Below are 17232 nucleotides of genomic sequence, written 5' to 3' on the forward strand. Positions count from 1 at the left end.
GATGATCTGAGAGTGCACACCCAGGGTGATTTTCTGAATGCTTCCAGCTTCAGAATCTGGGTTATTCAGTCTTCTACTGTATTTCGTTAGAGCATGCATCATTTTGCAAAATATGCAAAATGTTTCGCTCTTTCCTGAACCACGACTATGGTGCCTGCTGTTGCTGCATTCCATGTTAGGCTCCAAGGGTGCTCAGACAGAAGGGATTGTTCCAGTGAGCTCAGGCCAGCAATGGGAGCTGTATAATCCACAGTGGCTGAAGCCCCTGGATACCTGTAAGGGCAGAGTGTTTTGAGACAAGTCCTGAACCAAACCTGGAATGGGCAGTGTAGATATCATGGAAACGTATATTTCTAAGGTGATTCCCCTTCAATAAATAAAAATTATCAGGGAGAACAGAGTACACACACATTGGCCTGGAGGTTTGGGGGGAACTGTGCCATATGGCTGGGACCGGAAGTGCCAGGATGGTGGGTTGTGGGTAGACACCATGTCTTTCCTTAAGACCTGCTCCAGATTTCCTTGTGGAGTCGGTTACTTCCATCTACTATGGACAGAACTATGGAGGTGGTTAGCATGCCAGATGGTGTTGCTTTTGAAAAACATACCAACGACAGCTTGGAGACCGGATGGTGTGGGTTGGGGAGGAGAGAAGCAATGCTCATCTAGGACTTGGGAAGCTAGACGGGCTGCGGCTGCATTAATCCCAAGGGAGACGGGACATGAGCTAGTGATGGCTGGAATGGATAAGGTCCCACACACAGGCATTACTGATCCCATTCAGAGGAAGAAAAATGGTTTTCAGAGTATAGGAAACTTATTTGTGGGCTTGAAATTAAGTTAAATCATTTCATTCTTACTCCCGTGGTTCTTGGACAGGAGGAGGTAGAGGAATGGTCCCAAGAGGCAGAAAAGCAAAAAATTGAAAGGAATACTCAATATAATTTCATCCACATGAGCAAGGACTGATTCAACATTGAATTCACACATTTATTGAGAAACTTCTTTGTGTTTAAGAATAAAATGGAGGAGACCCGTGAATGTAAAACTGGACCCTGACTTTGGTTATTCCCATTGGTGATTCAGCTTTCCCAGCTCCCTACAATTTGGCTGTTGTCACACTTCTATCCTAATAAAGAATGGCCCTATGGCTTGTGCAGTCCTAGTGAAAATGGGTTATCTGCTTACAGTGGCCATCCCTATCCCCAATGGTCTTCAAATGATCCCAAATTGTAAAGTTTTTTGGGGGGAGCTGGGGGGAGAGCATTTTATTATAAAGACCAGCGAGGACAACTTACATTATTTGAAATTTCAGTTCTGTTCTCTGAGTGAATCATTTTTACTTCCCCAGAAATTCAAGTCCCAGGGCATCCAGGGAAATTGCACAGCACAAGGCTTTGGTAAAAGCACCCCCACACCCCCTACCCATCCTGCCCCCATCACCACTCATGACCCATGCCTGCCTCCAAGCTCTGTGTGAGTGTTTTTTTTTTTTTAATTATTATTATTTCTTTTCAGGGTAACAGTATTCATTGTTTTTGCACCACACCTGTGCCCTCTCTAACACCCACCACCTGGTACCCCAACCTCCCAACCCCCGCCCCTTCAAAACCCTCATATTGTTTTGCAGAGTCCATAGTCTCTCATGGTCCACCTCCTCTTCCAATTTCCCTCAACTCCCTTCTCCTCTCTAACTCCCCTTATCCTCCATGCTATTTGTTATGCTCCACAAATAAGTGAAACCATATGATAATTGACTCTCTCTGCTTGACTTATTTCACTCAGCATAATTTCTTCCAGTCCCGCCCATGTTGCTACAAAAGTTGGGTATTCATCCTTTCTGATGGAGGCATAATACTCCATAGTGTATATGGACCACATCTTCCTTATCCATTCATCTATTGAAGGGCATCTTGTTTCTTTCCACAGTTTGGCGACCGTGGCCATTGCTGCTATAAACATTGGGGTACAGATGGCCCTTCTTTTCACTCCATCTTTATCTTTGGGGTAAATACCCAGTACTGCAATTTCAGGGTCATAGGGAAGCTCTATTTTTAATTTCTTAAGGAACCTCCACACTGTTCTCCAAAGGGGCTGCACCAACTTGCATTCCCACCAACAGTGTAAGAGGGTTCCCCTTTCTCCACATCCCCTCCAACCCATGTTGTTTCCTGTCTTGCTAGTTTTGGCCATTCTAACTGGTGTAAGGTGATATCTCAATGCGGTTTTAATGTGAATCTCCCTGATGGCTAGTGATGATGAACATGCCATTCTGATAAAAATTCCACTGGTGTTTTTCAAAGAGCTGAAGCAAATAATCCAAAAATTTGTATGGAACCAGAAGAGACCCCGAATCACTAAGGAAATGTTGAAAAACAAAAATAAAACTGCGGGCATCATGTTACCTGATTTCAGGCTTTACTACAAAGCTGTGATCACCAAGATAGCATGGTACTGGCATAAAAACAGACACATAGACCAGTGGAACAGAGTAGAGAGCCCAGATATGGACCCTCAACTCTATGGTCAAATAATCTTCGACAAAACAGGAAAAAATATACAGTGGAAAAAAGACAGTCTCTCCGAATTGTAAAGTCTTAATGATATTCCCTTGACCCCACAGTTTTGTCTTTTTTTTTTCTTTTTCTTCATAAAGAGTTAGCTACTCAGAGATGAGCCTCAGTAGCAGCAAACTGGGTGTCGAGAGTGGAAATCTGCTGTTCACTTTGCTAGTCATTACTTTCTAATCTTCGTATACTTGCACCTCTAATTGGCATCATAAAATGTCTCTGGAGAGAGAGAAACCCAAAACACTTAATAGCTATAATGGTCCTGGATAAAAATAATGAGCTGGAAAAAAAATCCCTGAGTTTAAAAAATATGTTTTTCCTTAAATGGTAAAATCCATTAGAAATAAATGGAAAGGAACTCACAATCAATGCATACTTTCTATGGGCCAAATGCAATGCATGGGGCACCTCTAAATAATTGTCAGAACAGGATTCTAAGGCAGATAATATTTGTAAAAGTGCTGAACTGAGGCTCGAGAGAGTTTAGTGGCATGCCAAGTGTGAAGCTACTGCAGTGCAGACCTTTGTGACTCTGTGGCAAATTCTCTTTCCATGACCCAGACTGATTCCCAACCAGGACCATAAAAAACAAACATGGCAGGGTTCTGGTTTGTGGGTTTAGCTGAAATGGGAAAATTCAGGTTGGATGCAAAGGATAACTTCCTGATTATTAAGTGGTGGGGTGGATAGAAAAATTATAGATGCATTTTCTTCTGGTTTTGTTCATACTTATAGATGGCTAGAGCCATTTCCTTGCATAGTGGTTTGTACCATGACATCGTGGTACCTGTAGAACCATATTATACTAGCTACTAATTATGGGTTAGGCATAAACATATTAGATAGTTTCCAAGATGACTCCTTCTATTCTTACAAACTCTATGAATTAAGTGTTATAGTTTCCAGTTATAAAATAAGGAACCTGAATCTCAGAGACACCAACAGACTTGCTCAAGATCAGACCATTGGAATACACCGCTGCCTGCCCTGAGAACGTGCATCCTTTGCAAAGTCAGAGGGCCTGAATATGTACTTTTCTCCCATGATGACAGGATGACGAATGGATGGACCCCATCAGTTGTCCATCAGACTTTTGCTTTCTAAGACCAAGATGGCATTAGTGAAATGACAGTTTCCAAATACTAAAACAATGTCAGAAGATCAGTTGTTGATCTATTTAGGAAGGCAGAACCTGGGTGAGATACTGGTGATGGGAATGAGGGTTCAAGGAAGGAACTTCGGACTTGTTTGCACCCAAGGATGACATCTACAACCTTTTCAGAGGGATATGTCCTCTACCATCTGCAGGTCAGAAGGGCCTCCACATCCCTTGGCACTGGCTCAGGGTAGATGTTCAACAGAAGTCTCCCTCCCACCTCCTGGACCCACCAGTCCTATTAAGTGCTAGTTAATATACCTGAAAATTCCCATGGCCACGGCCCGTTTCAGCCTCATTTCTCTTCTCCCTAGTCCTCTGCTTCCAGGACATCTCCACTGGAATTGGTCCCCCATGTTGCTGCCAGGCTAATCTATATCTAAATTTTTAATTTATCCATATCTATCTATCTATCTATCTATCTATCTTTATTTGTATATATTTTATACATATTTGTGTATATTATATATATTTATATGTATTTTATTCATTTATACATATATATGTATATATAAAGTCTTATTTATTAAATACATACTCATTCTGGAATAGCTGGAAGATACAAAAAATTATGTCAGAGAAAAAGTAAAATTAGATTTTAGACTATCTCCTTCTAATTTTCATGATGTGAACATTCTTATGCTAGCTGGAATTGTTGTTACCAGGGTCCCTGGTGTCCAATGAGATAAACACCAAAGGACAGAGCCAAATGATGAAACCAGGTTTTCCTCTCACTTCCCCCGCCCGGAGGGAATCAGTACCTGAGACATTAAAGTTAAATGTCTTCCTGTGTGTCCATCCAGAGAGTCCCTAAACCAGGTGGAGAAAGACTATTATTTGTTCAAAATATTTTCTTGAATTCATCCATGCAGGAAAATTGTATTTCCCACCTATAGAAGGTTTGGCCTGCTGGTTTGCTTTGGCCAATAAAATGTCAGTGGAAGTGGTGTGCACTGACTCTCTTGAATGCTTTAAGGTATTTTCCTTTCTCTCTTTTACTTCTGCTATAAGTTGGGTTTGTCCTGAACAGGGACTGCTTTTTAGCTCTGGAATGAAGAGGCGTGGAGCGAGAGGTACTGCATTCGTGGGCTGACACGAACACGACTTGTAAGCTAGAAATGAATCTTTGCGGTTGTTATCCACCCAAGTTTGGGAGAGAATGTTTGTTCCTACAGCCTAAGTGTAAGCTGACTGATACCCTTCTGCTGTGTTGCACAAAACCTGCACGCTCTGGGAAGAGTGTGCAACTCAAGGAGATGTGGTAGTTATGGGGGTATAGGAGTAAGGCATGTTCTTGTGAAAGTGGAAATTAAGGAAGGAACCAAGAAGATGAGAGATGTTATTGACAAGGTGAGCCATTCTTTATGGCCTTTGGTGCACCAGGAACCCTGCTGAATGAGATCACAGGCACTAAGTCATTGGATCTCCTGTCAAGTTCTAGAAGGCAGATGTCCATTATTTGCAACATTTTAGATCAGGACATTAAGGGTAGAGAAGTTAGTAATATATACACTCACTAGTCCAGATGGAGTAGAGGTGGGATTCTGACCCAGGCTTCTCACACCTGCTCTGAACCTGCTAACTCGGGGCTAACTCATAGGGTGGACCCCTGGCTGTGTTCCCCTCATGGTTGCCCATCCAAAGGCGGGTCCTGGTAGAGACTGTGTGGGAAAGCAGGTGATGGTGGCAAGATCTGTTCGAGCGAGTCGCCCCACTGGTAGATCAGAAAGCACTGGTCTTCCTTCTTTCATTCTAAGGGAAATCCCTCCAAGAAAGGCTTGGTGAGTTAGTCACAGCTGCAAAAGTATAGATCTGCAATTAGAGGTGAGGCTGGAATGTGCAGAAATTTAAATGATATGTCATCATATTCTCAAGATTTTTTTTTCTGAATTTCAAAGGAAAGCAACTGCTATTAATTATAATTAGCTGGAGTGCAGCCGGAGGGAATCCCACTGGATCCAGCTTATGCAAGAGAGACAATTATGGATCCTGGGGTAGCTCCCAGAACCAGGAGACAGGAACTTGATAGGGCCTCATGGGGTTTGGAAGCCAGAGCCTGCAACCCAGCAGGATTCTTTCTGGCCCCACTCTTGGCTCTGTCCCTCTTTGGGAAACGGTTCTTTCTTCTCTGTTCCAGCCCCATCCACCTGCCTCAGTTCTCAAGCTCCCACACCTTCTGTTTCAGCCACCTGGAGATAGACAGCTTAGTTTCATTTCCAAAAAGCTGGGGAAGGACTTTGATTGGGTGCGTTTTATCCCAGGGTCTGCATCGATCCACTGCAGCCCGTGCTGTGGTCGTGCTACACGGACGTGGAAGCTTGTGTGTTACTGGATTGATTACATGGGAGGTTCCAGGCGAGGTGCTGAGGGGTGGGGCAGGCAATTCTAGAAAGTCTCAGGACACATGCACAAGAGAGAAAATCTAGACAAAACACAAAATTATAATGGAAGCGGAGAACCTGCCTCTCAGAGGCAGCCAGTTGACATCTCTTAGCATATTTCTCTACTACATTTTTTCAAAATTATGAAAATACATTTCTACTACATGGTCGAAGCCAGATCACATATCCTAAGTGAAAGCAAGTTAACAGATACAAATTCTAGGTCTTCAGTGGAAGATAATACAGAAAGACGTTTAAGGTCAAAGTGTATTCAGCATTGATGGATTCATTAGTTTTCCCATTGAAAACCAAACCCAGGGGCGCCTGGGTGGCTCAGTGGGTTAAGCGTCTGCCTTCAGCTCAGGTCATGATCCCAGGGCCCTGGGATGGAGTCAGGCACCCTGTTCAGCTGGGAGTCCCTTCTCCCTCTCCTTCTGCCCCTCCCCGCTGCTTGTTTTCTCTCTCTTTGTCTCTCAAATAAATGAGTAAAATCTTAAAAAAAGAAAACCAAACCCAAAGCAAAACACAAAAATTCAGAATGTTGGCTATGAATTTAAAAGTTGCAATGCATATACTTATACCAAAGAATCTTTTTAACACCCTAAACTTAACATACCGCCCCACCCCCGGTTAACTCTTTGTGACCTCTGGAATAAAACCCAAATCCTGACACAGCAAATGAGGTCTTCTGACAGCTGGCGCCTGTCCTTTTGCCCTGCCTCTCCCCTGAAACTCGAGGTGGGTTCTTTGTTGGTTCATTTATTTACTCACTCATTCATTACACATTTACTAAGACAGTCACTGGAGGTACAGAAATGAGTAAGACACCTTCTTTTGGCTCAGGGAGCTTGCAGCATAGCAGCAGGAGAGAATGAGTAATTAAGAAATATCTACAGGTCGGTGAATGCCAGGTAAAGGGAAGCCCCGTGGGCCTGTGACCCAACCTTTACAACCTTGTGGATTTCTGTAGGGCAAAAGTGGGGAAGGCCAGTAGTAATTTGATCTGGATCACAGAACCAAGAGCTGCTCAACCCCAGCCTCTTCCAATTCCAATTTTTCTAGCAAATCAACTCCTAAAACTTTACACCACCTCGCCTGGGAATCTGGGCTTTTCATTGCTGTCCATCGCTTTAGACTCCTCCAGCTCCAGAGGAGACAGTGGTGTGGGAGATGGGGCAGAGCCTCTGCCTCGTGGCCCCTTCCTCCCCTGCCTTCCTGCACCTGTTCCAGCTCACACGGCTCCTGGAGCTGACCCCCTCCTCCCCCATTTCCTCCAGCCCCTCCACTCCTTGCTCACTGCCCACCAGCGTCACTAGCTTTAATGAGACAGACCTGGCTGCCAGTCGGTCTGGGCCATTATGCAATTGTCAAATTGACATTTCACTTTTCCAGTTGTTGAGTTACCTTCTGCGTGTGTAATTACAAAAAGGATCTTTTTGCTTTTGGGTCCGCTGCTTATTTAATAATGGAGCCACAGTAGGAAAATGTGTCTAGTCAGTGAAATTAATTACAAGGAACGCTTAATGTCTCTGCGGAGGTGTCTGCACCCAGGTCACGCCGACTGTGGCCAAGCAAAGAGGCTCCTAATCCTCCTAAGGACAGGGGGCGGGGTGATCGTGTCGGGAGTGAGGCCGGTCCCTGGAATCTGGCATCAGATGGGAGTGTAGTGTGTATATGTGTCTGCATATGTGTGTGTGTATGTGTTTGCACGCCCATCTGGGTGTGTGCTCATCTGTGTGTCCATGCAGGTATGTGTGGATACGTTGCCTGAATGCTTATGGGCTTCAGGACATGGACATGTTTGCAGGCAGGTGATGGTGCATCGCAGATGTTTTAGGGAGGGAAGAATTCGTTCATTCTTCCCTCTATTCACCAACAGCAAAGCATATTGGATTCTGACTCTGTGCCAGGTTCTGAGCTGGTACTGGGGATCTGACAGTAAGTAAGGTGGAGATTTCCACCTTCAAGCAATGCACATGGTCGGGAGCAGGATTTCTCAACCTTGACCCAGTTGACATTGTGGGCCAGTTAATTCTTTGTCGGAGGGCGGGGATGTTTTGAACAGGTTTAGCCTGGCCTCACCCAGTAGATGCTGGTAACAACCCCCCACTCCCAGCTTTGACAATCGAACATGTCCCCCAACCAACGTGAAATGTCACCTAGGAGGCACAACTCACTCCCGGCTGAGCAGCACTGGTCTAAATACGGCTGAAGCAGGTGCTTTTGCCAGGGTAAAGGGAGTACTTGATTCGAGATTGACACCGCTGCTTTGGAGCAGAGGCCAGCAGGACATGTTCTGTTCTTGTCTGGGAGGGGTTGAGGAAGCATGAGGAGGAGGACAGGGAGGTCATATCCCCGTGACGTTGACCAGTTGGCAGGCCGTGCTCAGCATGCGGGCTCTCCCCTAGAAGGCAGCACTGGATGGCTCAGAGTGCGCAGAGCTTAGGTGCAAACCCAGCTCCCTCCCGGCTGCGCGCTACTTGGCGCAAGGTGCAGAGAGCACTTCCTGAGTGACTCAGAGAACCAGTGTCCCCCCTCGGGGGGAGCCTGGGGCGGGGGTACAGAGCACAGGGAGAGAAGATCAACATCCCTGGGGTCCTGGGGGAGGGAAAGAAGGATGAAGGTGGGGGAGGGGAGCAAACCCTGGAGGTCCTGAAAGGGATTCTGATGTGGGTGACTTCACGGGGAGGGGAGGGCTGCTTGCGGCCACCATCTGGACAGCAGTTTCAGACAGTGGACTCTCCAGGCACACCCTCCTGTTTATTACAGAAAAGAGAAAAGCACACGGCTCATAGTAGGCGGCCACGAGATCAAGGCGGCTGTGCGTCTTCCAGCCCTCCCAGTCCTGCCTGCGTCCGGTGGCGGCTGTCCACGTCCGCTGCAAACCATGAGGTAAACTTGCCTAATGACAGACGACTGGAGAGTGGCCATACGCACCTTCCATTTCATTTCAGGCTCTCTTTCTGCCTCCCAGCCTGTCTCCACCATTAAGGGCTGCTATAGCCCTTCCCTTTTGCTTCGGTGACTCCTATTTTCTGCATACACAGGCGATGACATCACACCAGGAAAGTCTCCCCTCAGGCGTGTGAGCGACAAGGTCACCAACCGGGACCAGAAGTCAGGGGTCACCCTTCAGTCCTGGGAGCGGGGGAAGGATGGGTTCTCAAAGGGTGGGTTCTCTCCGGCAAAAAGGACTGGACTTCGTTTTTGTTTTCATTTTTACAACCCAAAGATGCCTGAGATTCCAAAAAGAAGTTGGGCCGAGCATCACTCACCGTGCCCTCACGGAGAACGGGCTCCTATCTAATCGAAATAACACTTTGGTTTTACATCTGGTAGGTGGATAGGGTGGGCGAGAGAGGATTTCTCAAGGAGACCCTCGGCTTGGCTTTCCATTTCTTTTTTTTTTTCCTTTTTTTTTTTTTTTTAAGAGAGAGAGAGAGAGAGGTAGAGGGAAGCAGGCTCCCTGCTGAGCAGAGAGCCCGATGTGGGACTCGATCCCAGGACCCTGAGACCATGACCCGAGCCAAAGGCAGCGGCTTTAACCCACTGAGCCACCCAGGCGCCCGACATTTCCATTTCTTCAAGTCCCTGTGCCTCTGTGGGGTCCCATGGGCATGGTGGTGGGCCATCCATCCTCCGTCGGGGGCAACAGCCCCTTTAGGGCTGCTGAGAGCCCAACAGGTCACTTGGCCCAGAACAAGGACAGGGAGACCCCGCAGGCCTGTGATAGCTGGTCTGTGCACGGTGACAGACCAGCCTGTACCACAGGGCTTCCTGTCTGCGCTGCCCAGGGACCAGCGCCAGAGGCAGGCATTCACTGGGCGCTTGGATAACGCCACCATAAGTGAAACACGCTCATCTAATCTAACCCACGCCACTAACTCTCCTTGTGATCTTGGGAGCACCCCACTGCTGCCCTCTGTAAAGTGGGGACTTAGTATAGACCTTGGAGCATTTTGAAGATTCAGACTTGAAAGGGACTCACAGATGAGAGAAGAAGATGTTAGGAAGCTGCCTCTCGGTTACTATTTCTCGAATATTCCGAACGTGAATGTGGAGGCTCAGAGTGCTGCATCCCCCACGGGCTTTGTTCAATTCTCTTAGTTAGCTATGCTGCCCGAACATACATTATCCCCCTGGGGCTCAGGAAAGCTATTTGCATCTTGAGTGAAAAAAGAAAACGCAGCTTGTAAATATTTTACTTTTCCCCAAACTGGCCTTTGTGCCCATAAATGTTGCTGAGAATGTCCTAGGGTGTCACGGCTTGGAGACAGTGTTTGGAGAGAGGGCAAGCTTGTGGAGCCGAAGTTTATCCTCTTTAAGTCAGATGTTTGCCGACCTCTGGTTCTCCATTCCTGGGTCTCCGTCTCTCGGGGTCATTCCCAGGGACCGGGCCCCTCCCATTCTACCCACCTGGGCAGAAGTCATGCACAGGCTGTGGGATGAACCCTCTGGGTTCCGATTTGGAATCTTAGGACTGGCCGCTCTCATTGTCAATGAGAGTCCTACCTGGCCCTTGACAGGTCTGCCTTTATGCATTTATCTTTTCAGTCCATGAATATTTATGAGGTGCCGTGGGGGGGGGCATGTTAGTGAGCAAAACAGGTGAAAAATGAATGTCTGCGCAAGGAGAGCAAAGACTGGTGACAAGCCATCCTGGAAAGCCCTTCCTTCTTCACCATTTCTTTGTAGCCGTAGCCACGTACCCTCTCCTGGGCAAACGCAGCTTCCTTCCTTCTAGCCTGCCCCTAGCCCCAGCGCAGAGCTCCTTCTGGACCACTGATCTGACCCCGCCAGGCCTTGTTGCCATATTCCAAGAGCTCCTCCTGGAGGATGGTTCAAAGTCTGCATTCTTGGCATGCCAGTCAAGGCCCTCCATTATTGGGTTTCTGGGTCTGTCCTGCTGTTTCTCAGTCCTGGCTCCTTCCTCTATATTCCCGTGACACTTCCTATGTGTCTCTGTTCCTGGGTTCCTCTTCCTGTAGCAGCTGCCAACCTCCGACCTCGAGGACGGATACCAGTACCTTGGCTGACTCCAGGAGGCAGATATCTACTCCCCAGCTGCGGGGCTGTGGGTTTGTTGGGGTCCTGGTACGACATCATGGACTGGGTTTTGCTGGTGAGAAATACCTAATACAGGGGGTCAGGAGGCAGCATGACCTAGTACGTTGACCAGATTCCATTGCTGACTAGTTCTGGGGTGTCTGTGGATAAGCCAATTCAACTCCTTCGTCTGGGAGGAGGGGCTAATGACCCCCACCCGGAATGAACCTCAAGGACACCAAATTGAGTGACTTTCCCAGTGGGTCGGCAAAAGGGCTCATTTCTTCATCACTGCGATGGAAAACAGTATGGTTTTGAGGATGAATACAGCTAATGTGTAGTCTTCGGCTTATAGAAGGTATTCTATAAACAAGAATTAATATTGCATAATTTTGCATGCTGTCCTCAATGGCATTTTGCATTCTGCAAGATTTGTCTGAGCCTACACAAACCACCGGATCCTTTAGGAAAATCCTTAGCACTTCTCCACTCCCCACCAACTCCCCTGCCAAGATTTTTAAATTTATTTATTTGTCACAGAGAGAGAGAGAGAGAGGGAGAGAGAGGGAGCATGCGCACACAAGCTGGGAGAGCAACAGGCAGGGAGAAGCAGGCTAAATGATAGGCAAGCAGCCCGACTCAGGACTCGATCCCAGAACCCCAGGACCACGACCTGAGCTGAAGGCAGAGGTCCAGCTGACTGAGACACCCAGGTGTTGCTGTCCTTAGCACTTCTTTTGGGATCTCCTAGTGTGTCCAACACTCATAAGAGCCACCCTGATTGTGTCTGAAATAAGAAGACACGTCTTGTTACTCATTTACTGCAAGTCAGCCCTCGTCTGAGCTAGGACTGGTTCTGTGTGTGTGTGTGTGTGTCTTCTTACATTCTGGAAACCTCTGGTGGAGGGACAGATTTCTTTCCCTGGCTGCCTCTAGCCCACCACGGGGACCCCTGAAATTGACCCCATCCAAGTTCATTAAGTCAGCATATTCATTCCCAAGTTCCATTTAGATTTGAACTCAGCCAGGACTCACAGACCCCTCCAGGGCCCCAGGCTCTCTGAGGCTTATGCCTTGTGGGCTTAGTGGTCCCATCACCCACAGGTCCGAGGTTCTTTGTCCTCATCAGACGGAGGAGGAAATGGAGCGGAGCATAAATGTTCCGCTTAGAGCAGGCCTTGCTCTTCCAGAGAGGAGGCGGGGCAGACGGGAGCATCAGGGAAGGAGTAGTAGGGCCCCTGCCCCTTGGTCGGCAACCCAGGAGCACCCAGAAGGCTGGATTCGCAGCCAAACTGAGCGTATTTTCTGGGTGGGAATGACTCGGGTCTCTTCATTTCTGTAACCGAAAAAAATGCATTGGTTTTCTCACGGTGGTGATCACGGTTTTCATTTTTTCTTTGAAAAGGCTTCTGGAGCAATAGCCACTTGAGGAGATTTATTGCTAAAATGAAAACTCCAAGAAGGTGAAATTAGAAACTATCTGTTGGGTTTAGATGTCATTTCTCGCCGGGGAGCGGGTCTGCTGCTGGGTCTTATGGGTGGAGAAAAGGAAGGGGCTGAGGGGGGCACCCCAGCTCTGATGAGCACAGGTATTGGCAGAATCGTGGGGCCTTTCCCGGGCCCCCTGCACACACACAGGTGAGAAGTTACACATTTTTTCCTACCCCTATCCTCAGGCTTTTGTCCTGAAAGAGAATGGAAGGCTCGAACAAAGCCAGCAGGTGTCTTGAAATAGATATGCTATATAATCCTGAAAAGAGAGACGGTGGTTGGCCTTCAGGAGAAAGGGAGAGGCATGAGCAGAGAGAAGCTTCTGGAAAGTGGGTGGGGGGGGTTGGTGAGTAGGAAACAAGGATGAGTGATGGGGTCTGGGAGTAAAAGTCTTGGGGGCAGGGGCGGGGTTCTCCGAGGGAGTGCTTTCCCCTCCTGCCCAGAGGCGTGGCCTCAGAAATGTCACTTGCCGTGCCTTGGTTGACTCACCTGTCCAAAGGGGAAGCCATAATAACACTGACTCACCAAGTTATTATGAGGGCTCACGAAGAGGGTGTTTCAAAAACATAACCTGTTAGAACAATGAATGCCTGGCTTATGAAGTGTTCAAAAAACATTAACTGTTGTTTAAGTGAACCGTATATCTAAGTAAGGTTGATGAGAGTCACGAGTGCTTCAGTCCAGAATGGCTTGTCATTTGCAGATCGTCCCAAGATGACTATTTAAAGAATGTTTACTGCGTATGTCAAATTCTGGGAGCTCCTAGGAGAATGATAGGAGGGAAGACTTGTATCTGTTTGAAAGGTAGACGGATATAGTGTTATATTTTTAAAAAGTACTCTGAACTCCCCAAAATAGGGATCAAATCATGCCTTTTAGTAAAGGAGTGCCATTTAAATATAGCCAGGAGCGACCTTTGCCAGCTTTTAATCCAACCTCTGTCTTGTTTTCTGGTTACAGTTGAGGAAAGAGCCCCAGAGAGGCAAAGTGGCCATGTGGACACCAAGCCAGTGGGTGGCCGGCCCAGGACCAGGCCCTTGGCTCTCTCCCCTCTTAGAGTTTGGTAAATGGGGGATCTTTTCTGCCCCCTAATTACAAACATCAGGGAGACAAAAGGGAAGTGCCGGCTGGAAACCACACGGAAATCTATTCTCTTGATGTCTGTGTGGCTTGATATATAAAATAAATTAACCAAATGAAAATGAATTTAAAACACACACACACACACACACACACACACACACACACACACATATAAGTAAGCTATTACTAAGTATATGAAAGTGCCCACACATAACACATACGAATGTGATAAGAAAGACTAAATTGTAAGTAACCAAAAGGTTAACGGTACTTATTATTCCTGAAAATAGCAAAAAAAATCAATCATACAATTAATATCCATTTAGCCACGACTGTTTCCTGGGCAGAGTTGGGAGCTTCCTTATGGGGTCCTGGAAGAGGTGTACTGAAGTGTGTTTTGCAGGAAATTGCATTCTTTGCCAGCCTTTTTCAGCTCTCTGCCCTCTGGTAAGGCTGCAATCCTAACTTCTCTAGTGCCGTCCTGTGACTGCCCTGGGTCAAGGTCACATGAGCAGAGGTGATGGTGCTTCTGTGCCAGGGAAGTCACATGCCATGTTTCCTTCCCACTGCCAATCAGTGGCCACAAGGGACAGGGGCTATCCCCTGCACTGGTGCTGGCATAAAGACAGTATGGAGCAGAACCCCAGGCCCACCCTCGAGGGACATCCTGCGTAAGAGAGAAGCAAAACTTGGGAGTTTTGAACTACCTAGACCGTGCATTGTTACACATCATGGCCGTGTCTGTTCTGACTCAGACACGGGCACTAGCCTTCTATTTTGTGTGTCTGGCCCTTGACCACATCTGTATCGACCTTGATGATGTTTCTCTCCTTCTCTCCCTCCCTGGGAACAATCCCAGGAGGGTTTGTCACCAAGGGTTTGTCACTTAAGGCTCATGGGCTTAAGGTGCCTCCTGCACATGTTCTCCCTGTCCCCATCCTAGAAGCTGAGGGGAAGCAGACGCAAAGCCTCGGTGTGCTTCATGTCACTTCCTCACCAAGGTCATTGCAAATATCTCTACTCTGATCCTGCCAGCCCTGTCCTCAATCTCATTGTTCTTGTTGTCTGTTCTATAGGTACTGTAAGCATTTTCAAGTGTATTCTTCCCCATGCCCTTGACCTCAAGCACTGTTGAAAACAGAGAGGTAAAGGCATGCATATTGTAATTTCCCGCATGGGAGGTAGAGTTTGTGAAGGGATTTCTGAGGTTTCTTAACTTTGCAGGAACCTGAATTTTCCAGGGATGTGTTGTGTTTCCATAGTCAAGTATATTGATGCATCTTCTTCATGGTCAAGGTTGCTCTATTTGAATCTGGGACACAGAGAGTTAGCACCGGCTGCTCAGGAAGGGTTGGGCCAACTGGGAACCATTAATGAGACAGCCCCCTTGGTTCCAGAGATGGTGTCCTGGTTAGGATGGCCCCCAAAGCAGAAGGACTGGGAGGAGGACTTATATTTATGTGATTCATTTGGACGATGATCACAAGGAGCCCTCAAGGAGTGAAGATCCAGAGGGAGACAGGTCAGAAGGAAAAGCTGCCCTGAGCTATGTCAGGACGTTGCTGCTATGGGCAAAGGGTCCCCTGCACCTCCTGGACCTTTGGAGAGGCAGACAACTGCTACTCCAAACTGTCTGCAGGGAGGGCAGGAGGCTCTTGGCTCCCACGTCTCCCCTTCCTTGAAGGTGCCCATCAGGGCTACTCACAAGCCTTGTGTACCCGCTAGGGAAGTGTCCCTGTAGGAGGGGTGCGCCTACAGTTCGGGACTCCCTTTGTAGCTCAAGGCCAGATTCTGCCACACGGAGTGAACTCTAGGCGAGGCTGGAATCGAGTGTCAGGGTGAAGCTGCATCTGCTGCGAGCTCTGCCCTGATTTGCCACAAAACATAAATGCCCGGGGTGCCTGGACGGCTCCCGGTGTTAAGTGTCTGCCCCCTGCTCAGGTCCTGATCCCAGGGTCCTGGGATCGAGACCCACATCAGGCTCCCTGCTCAGCGAGGAGCCTGCTTCTCCCTCTTCCTCTACCCCTCTCCACCTCCAGTAGTATTCTCACTAGCTCTGTTCTCTTCCCCCGCCTCAAATAAATAAATAAATAATCATAAAACAAACAAACAAACAAACTTACCTGCACAGTATTTTGATACAGCACCATCTTCCTGGAAAGGGGGGCTAGCTGTCAGCGCCTCACTGGTGTGGCTGGATGTGGGAGAAGCTGGGGTAGTGCTGGCTCTAGAAGGTGGTCCCTCACCAGATAAATCTCAGCTGCTCTCCACGGCTGCTCCCTCCACGCCCGAGGTATGGGGGTACACGACAAACACGCGGCAGACGTCTTGGGCACTATTTTCCTGGCATTTCTCTACCTCTTACCTGCAGCCCCCTGAGACCAACGCCAGCTTCTGTACCCCCCGCACCCCAGGTGGGGGCCTGCTGCTCTGGTGCAGAAGTCACCCGTTGCCGGAAATGTGCTCTCCTTCCCAGGGAAGCGCTGGAGCCGCCCGGAGAGGGAGGATCCGAATGGCCGCGGCAGGGCCTCTGATGTGCTCGTGGTTCTTCCTGCAGTCTGCCGTCTGTAGGAGAGAAATGGATTTTTAAAATAAACAGGCTTTGTGTAAAATGTGTACAGAAGAGCTGTCAGAGCTCCTTGTCTGCAGAGATGCTGAGGCTCAGGACCAGGGTTCCCCTGCACCACCTGCAGGGGCCCTGCCAAGCCCCTCTCAAACTCTCTGAGTTCCTCTGCCTGGAGGAGGACATGACTCTGGGCGACCGTTCTCCTTGAGAAGCATTGAATGAGGCTTTTCTGGGCAGGGGAAGGCCGTGGGTGCTTTTCTGCCCTTGGACAAGGGCAGCGATGACATCCCGTGAACATTTGGACGTGTGCGCTTGTGATACAAAGGGCGACAGTGCCCGGACCCGCGGGGGTCTTGGTTGATCACAACTGCAACGGGCTCGTCAGGGTGATCGCACTGTTCGCGAAAGTGGACTAGACGGAGCTCTAAGTTAACCCATGTAATTTAGTTTTCTGTGTCCACTCCTTGAAGCCGTAGAACCCACTTATGTAATTGCATCCAATGCAGGTATTGCTGTTAAGGTATTTTGCAGGTGACATTAACATCTCTAGTAGGCTGACTTTAAGTAAAAGACATTATTCTTAATAGTGTGGGTGGGCCTCAACCAATCAGTTGATGGCTTGAAGAGCAAAAACAGGTTTCCCAAAGCAAAAAATATGCCTCACGACTACAGGCAACTCACCCCTTGTCTGGTTTCCAGCCTGGTGACCTGTCCTATAGATCTCAGACTTGCTAGCCTCTGCAGCAGTGAGCCATTTCCCATATAAAATCATAATATCTATATATGTATATACATATATGTATATGTCTACTTATATCTTAATAGATGATATTTGTATCATCTATTGCTTCTCTTTCTGTGGAGAACTTTGATACAATAATCCCCGCTCTTGTATATTCTCCTCCCTTGAATTTGGGTGGTGTCTGGGTCATGATGATA

General features: G+C 47.8%; 1 long non-coding RNA gene across 1 annotated transcript; it reads left to right on the forward strand.

Annotated features, from left to right (window-relative positions):
* Positions 1 to 6949: 6949 nt before the first annotated feature.
* On the forward strand, positions 6950 to 16334 carry LOC106004923. The gene is made up of 3 exons (XR_001178004.2): positions 6950 to 7018; positions 8877 to 8999; positions 16099 to 16334. It is a non-coding gene; the product is annotated as an uncharacterized LOC106004923 (long non-coding RNA).
* Positions 16335 to 17232: the final 898 nt, after the last annotated feature.

The sequence above is a fragment of the Mustela putorius genome, unplaced genomic scaffold, assembly GCF_011764305.1.
Source record: "Mustela putorius furo isolate JIRA1106 unplaced genomic scaffold, ASM1176430v1.1 tig00000228_pilon_pilon_pilon, whole genome shotgun sequence".
Taxonomy (NCBI): domain Eukaryota; kingdom Metazoa; phylum Chordata; class Mammalia; order Carnivora; family Mustelidae; genus Mustela; species Mustela putorius.